This window comes from Varroa destructor, unplaced genomic scaffold (assembly GCF_002443255.2).
Source record: "Varroa destructor unplaced genomic scaffold, Vdes_3.0 BEIS01000005.1, whole genome shotgun sequence".
Taxonomy (NCBI): Eukaryota; Metazoa; Arthropoda; class Arachnida; order Mesostigmata; family Varroidae; genus Varroa; species Varroa destructor.
Genome location: NW_019211458.1, coordinates 8,924,209 through 8,930,815, shown reverse-complemented (window position 1 = coordinate 8,930,815; position 6,607 = coordinate 8,924,209). Strand labels below are relative to the sequence as shown.

The following is a 6,607-nucleotide window of genomic DNA, read 5'->3' as shown; positions in this document are numbered from 1 at the left end:
TATCGCTATCAGCCTTCTATCATATTGGGACTTACTGGAAAAAGATCACACCAAGCGGTCCATCTTCGAGAAGACGAGTCTCTGGAACTGAGGGACGTACGCAGGAAGACAAAGGCTACATACACCCGCTTGTGTCTAATCCGGAGTATATCACTAATCTTTATTGTCCTCTTTCTGGACTTCATCTACGATCACTTAATCCTCCTAGATCTGCTTAAATGTCGCAGTGGCTGTCAGGCCAGGGAACTGATGGGCTCTGAGCATCTGTTATATACCAACGCCTACAGAACCATCCATGGAAAGCAAACAGGCTGCAAAAGCGTCTAGGCTGACTGTTGTTTGATGTAGCTAATTTGCATTTAATTTCTCCACGGTAAATCCAAGGGAAACGCAATGATTCGACGATCTTATGGTGCTGCTGTAACGCATTTCTGCCCATCGTTATAGCCCATCTCTTTCTTCTCCTGCTTAGTTGATCATCATTTGTCATTACTTTCCTAAGTTATTGTGCCACTGCCGCTGTCCATAGGGGAAAGTTTTTTTTTGCGTTCGGCGTTTGCTAGCAGATAGGCCTTCCCGGAAAAAGGTTTATTACGCATACTCGCACAGCTACTTCCGGATAGTTCCGCTAATTTCTGTACTGATTTGCATATTGTATAAAGTTGTGCGAGAGCTTGAGAAAGGCTTATACCTTTACATGAAATAAGTAACCTCAATAAGTTATTTTAATTTAGTAAACCGCATAGATTGATTAGCATTCATTTAATTAATTAATTGATTGATCGATTGCAAATGCATATCTACCTAGATCATTGTTGTATATTTGTCGTCTAAGATCATTAGGAGCATATACGTGTGTCTCCTATCGTTAGCTGTTTACCATTCCACTCAATTTAGATCGGTAAATGTTATTCAAGACGGGTTTCGAATACTTAACATTCTCTCATCGAGCAGCATGAAGTTCTGACCTCAACTTGGTGAGGTGTTTCTCCGTTCGTTCTCTGACAGGCAGACAAACGCGACAGACGTCCGATTATTGTTTCTGTTCAGACTTCTTGAACATACTATACGGCAATGGGGCATACACAGTCGGGGAAGATTGTCCACTGGATTATATGATCCTATTCATATGCTACCTTCACTCGAGTGCTTGAATGTGTGGTCGTATTGCAAACATGACTTAAAGGCGAATTAAATAAATAAGGCCAAATAAGATAAAGAAAGTGAAATAACGATCAAATGAACGATGAAGCTTTACCGAGCAAATGTCAATCGCCGTAGAATCGATCGACAGGCGTATGGCCACCTTTGTAACCTAATGGTCTATCAACTCTCTATGTCGATTAACTCAGGGCGGTTCTTCTCGCTTGTCTGTTTTTGATATCTGAATCTCTTTAATGTTCCGTAGATGTCACCGTCCAACAACTGGACAATGGCAGCCAAGAACGGTAGTGATGGCGACAACAATTATGACAACAACCTCAAACAACTAAGATTATTGCTAGGAAAAGTCGTCTGCAATAACATACTGTTATATACGTATCCTTCTCGACAGTTTGATTCCGACCACGTATGACAACGATTAGCTGCTATCTATCGCCGCAGATCGAGGCTGCCAGTTTAGCCGCGAAGACGAGGCAGATCCAGATCCAGTTGTTTAAGTTAAACCGATATGGCGATTTTACATGCTACGAATACTATATGTATTATATATATAGTGTGGTGCTGCAAAGGATTTTTTTGGTCGTGGCTGTTCAACGGCGTAGGCGCGACGCCAGATGGATTTCGCATGAGGGGGCGGAGTGAATATATGTATGTATGTGTGTGTGTGCATCAAGTCCAGGCAAGGAAGACGAAAGTATAGATAGTGTCAGCAGAAAGCTGCTACGATAACGTGCCCGACTGGCCACCGAGCCAAAGATGACATTATCACCGTGGCCGCCTCGAAACTCGGGAAGATCCTGTGACTGAATCTACCGTTTACCAGAAACTACGATGAACTAAGTTCAATAGATGCGAACCTACTATGTTACTTCGAGTGTAGATGGCCACAACAGAGTTACTGTGATGGTCGTGCCTAATAACAAGGATTCTTTGTAGCGATAGCAACTTCCCTATTAAACAGTCTCTATTAACTATTTATCGTTTAAAACGAATTACACTTGTCGTAATATATGATCCGTATTTTATTTGGAAATAAAAAGCAAGCGGCTAGATGAGCGTCTGCAAACTTAGAGAACGCTGTAACGGTTGCTGATGATCATTTCTGTAACCTGTTTGATCGGCAAGGTGAACCAATGAAGAAACCCATTATCTAATGATAATACTTGATTGCGTGGAGGATAGATGGAGTGTTTTAAAACATTATCAGGTTCTAATTTGGCCAGCATCGAAGGTCTGTTCTTGCTTCCCCTGAAAACGGATACAATAGTAAAGTAAAATAATCAGGTTAACCCAGTTTATTCAGTAACCCGAAATTGCTAAACTTTACTTACTGCTTATTGCTATAACCCTATAATAGATATTTTGCACTATAAAAAATTCTAACGCCATCGATCGACGTCTTTTATGTAACCAACGGTTCTTTAAAGTTTTAGCTCTGCATTTAAGACAGGGGGCACTTGACTGTGTGAAACAGTTCTCTTGCAAAGCTTTCTGACCCACGTGTTTTTCTCCGTAATAAGCTCTCAAGTTATGTCAGTTTTGGCTAACTTCTCCTACGCTTCCTTCCTTTTTCTACTTAAATTCCTTTTGATTTAGAGCACCAACTATAGTTCTTTTACCACCCATTAGAAGACCAACTCGTTGTAACGCACAAAGCGAGTTACACCGGGAAGATCTGTTCAGAAAATCCCTGTAAAGCCACGAGAAATCTGAGAGTGCTTAAGCATAGAACCAATTCTAGATGGATAATCGAAAAGAAAGCACAAATTAACAGTGTGATGTGGCTTTTCGTCATTGTCTTGTTCAGCTTTTTAATGTGAGGTAAACTTGTGTATAGGTCTGAAATTCCTCCATAGCCATCTTGGTACTGTAGAACAACTTTTTAATTATTCTACAAGAATGATGAGTACCAACAATACGCCTCAAGGTATTTGTTTACATGCACATAGGCGGCGTAGCATTTTCATGCCTCGAAAAAAACTCGAGCTTCTCTAAGTATCAAGGGAAACTGATAATACACATTTTAGACACGAGAGGTCGCCCTTAACAAATACGTTATTTGTTTGGGTAATCGTTCTCCTTTTTTTTGCAAAGAGTTTGATGCCGTCAGTTAGGATGTTAGTTAGTTAGTCGTCTTTGAAAGTTCGTATGCGTTCTTAATAAACACACAGCTCTGCTTCGCTTGCGGTCAATCAATACGGCGCACAAGATATACTACTGATTGGCGAGTCTGGTTCAAGGGAAATAGTTTGCTGACCCGCTTACTGCACCCACTTGTAGCGGGCGTACCAGTTAGTCTCTTCTTGCTACGATGCGGTGCCTCTGTTGAAACTGCATAATTTTCACTTGAAATAATATTACACTAAATCCAGCAAGACGATGCTTGTCGGACCTCACTAGTTCTATTTCCGACGAACGACTTCCGTTAGTCTGATGAATCGCCTCGAATCTAGCCTCGAACTCGTAGGCAGCCACAGCAATATGTCATTTTGTAAACAACTAACAGTGATTTACTCATGATGAGAAGAAGATGGCCGCTATCATCTCAAGGGGACCGCTGTTTCATTGCCAGCTTTTAACAGCGCTATTTTGACCTTGACGAATAGGATCGAAATCATCGGTACATTATCTCCCGGCACTGCACGCATATATGCCATTGCTCGTCCCTAAGCGGTCAAACTCGCATTGCAGAAGTGCTGAAGTTGCTTTGCTACCACTAAAATATTCGACCTGCTTCTGTGAGATTGATTGGGTTTATTTCTGGGATAATGCTGTCTGTTTCAAAATGGTGCCTTCAAAAGCTCACTGCTCTCCAGATGGGTTTAGTATCTATGCGATTGGGATAAAGACGAGTTGCAAGTCAGACCGAGGTCCAACCGATCAACCCATTTTTTTGATACAGCCTATGGCATTGAAATAACCAGAAATGAAAAAATAGGGAATGTCTGATTATCTAGGCTGACACTAGGGAAGAGCCTTCTCAATGTTCGACTCTTTCGAATGTAGAAAAATCTCGGTGATGTTCGACAGTAAATAAGCACGTCGATACAAAATATTTCTCAACGATTCTGTGTATTTGCGCTTGCTATCCACGTTTTTGATTACACATCTCGTAAGTCCGATGCAGTGGTGGACTTTTTCTGACACCACCTGTGTCGGCAATTAATAGGACCTTTTCCTTCTCGGTTGTTTCTGTGAAGTCTAATACTTTCGATCTCCACGCCAAATGCTTTCAGCACTCTTTTACCTTCTTTGCAACCGAAAAGAACCCCCGTTTCTCTGCCTGTGGCTATAGGTTTCCCGTCGCCGAGAAACTTTGTGCGGTTCTGAAAAAGTAAGCTGGCAACCAAACTAAGGGCATCCTGGAAATTAACACCACGAGATATCGCTCTGAATCTGCTCTAATCTGAGACCTTGAATGATGATCTGCCGCCAGCATCTAAATGGACCTGCTGCTTATGAGGCTTGCTATTTAAACTAAAGTTTTTTGAGGCTTTTTTGGGATGGATACCCAAGATTAGAGCTCCATTGGTCTGCTTGGACCTACAAACAGTTACATTACTCAATACGGCCGTGCGATCGCCGCAACCACCGTCGTACAACTAACTAAGGGTTGGTGGCTTGCAAAGACATCGCCTCTTAGTCGTCCCTATAGGCATTTGGACCAGCAAAGCCTTAGGCTTTGGCGAACGCTCGCCTTCGGAAAAATTTATTTCTGGATGTAGGGTATAGGTGTTCGTACGTAACGGAAGTACTATCTGGAAAGTCTCTGGCATAACTATAGGTGTAATCAAGACTGCTGACTTGCGTCAATCCTAGTTTGAGAACTCTCCTCAAAGACTTCAGGGTCTCAAATGAGAGACAGTTTACATCAGTTCAATCTATCGGGACTATTTGAGTGGGAAAACTGGGTATAAAGAATTTCCGTATCCTCAGATTCAACAGTATCTCTCAAATCATTTGCCGATTTCAACTTACCATCCTCACAAAAGCTGCGTGCGATAACATAAAGTTATTGGTGCAGAGACATAAAACATGACGGTCTCTATTATATACGTTTAGGCTACATTATGTAACGCAAGGGTGTCACACACTGGTCTACTTGTTCGAGAGGAGCCGTTCGAAGAAAACTTCGATCCATTCTTCTACCAGCTACTTACACTCTTCAACAGCTAACGGCTTCTTACGCCTGTATGCCGTTATAGAGTATTCGCAAATAATAAACAATTTTTATTTCCGTATGAAGCACATGCCATTGATCTTAAAAAGGATTGGATCTTCATGTCTTGGAACGGGTCGTATTCTGTATGAAATAAGTTTGCTCGATCATCAATGTTCTTCTTTGTAAACATGCTCGGATTTTTCTCTTGTGCTCAAGTGATGTTTTGGGCTAAGCGTGAACGATATTCTGGAAAGTCGATGACCGATCTATCATCGTCTGCTTTAATAACACAGGAGCAGCTAAGCATACGCTGTACGATTGCAGGAGCTGAATTTTCAAATTTAAGCCAAACTGTTCTCATCCTGATCGCTTCGCAGGTTTTCATGGCATTTTCTAATGCAGCGAGTAGTTCTGCTAGATCAATGAACAATGTGCTTGTAGCAAGACGATTGCTTTAGTTCTATTAAGTAAGGCATCAATGAACGTGAATTAAAGAGGTTGTTAAGTTTACTTCGAATAAATCTAATTTCGTAAAGGTCGACTTTCTCGGTCAACGATGTTTCTAGTAAGTTGATCTGATCTTTCCGCGTCGATGCGGTTTCCCCTAGCCACGAGCTCTGATAGTTAATTTTTTCTCACTTTGTAGAGACGAGCCGATAATCAGTCAATCATTGTACCTGCCTACACGGCTTGCTTGGAGTTCCTCGTCCAATCACCGATTGGCCGCCAATCATAAAAGTCGTATTAGACATTTTTACTTCTTTCTGAGGCCAAACAAAAACAAAGCCACTATGCCCGCTCAATCATCGACGAGCGCCGTAAAATTGCCACGCTCCTTTGTGGGATCCGTTTCACGCGATCGTTGCTTTTCTGCGAAACAGCATTTATTACATACTTGTACATAATGAATATTTTACAATATATTTTTTGGTATCACAATACACACTCTGTGCTAATTCCTAAGTCAAATTTTCTTCCACTGTTCGTTTCACTAGATCTATGTTAATAGCGATATGTCAGATTGAAGAAGCGTACTCACCTTCCAGCACGACAAAACCCACGTTGGTGCGATGTATGAGACTGTTCTTCATGTAAGCTTCCGCATCGGTGTTTGGGAGGTAAGTTGCGTCCGCTATTTTTTTGTCAGCTAATCAGAAACCTCTCTGCACCGATTCCCGATGAAGACCTATTTATACTAGTCTATACTAAAACACTATGTAGTGCGTTCTGACATCAATTGGATAAGCTTAAGCCAAACAACAAACGGAAACCACATTATCA

The 6,607-nt window shown here is 41.5% G+C and overlaps 1 long non-coding RNA gene across 1 annotated transcript; it reads right to left on the bottom strand.

The window, feature by feature from the left end:
* Positions 1-2,213: 2,213 nt before the first annotated feature.
* Positions 2,214-6,554, bottom strand: LOC111251571 (uncharacterized). Its single transcript, XR_002673857.2, has 3 exons — positions 6,366-6,554; positions 6,004-6,196; positions 2,214-2,412 (listed from the first exon to the last, which is right to left on the bottom strand). It is a non-coding gene; the product is annotated as an uncharacterized LOC111251571 (long non-coding RNA).
* Between the last annotated feature and the right edge of the window lie 53 nt (positions 6,555-6,607).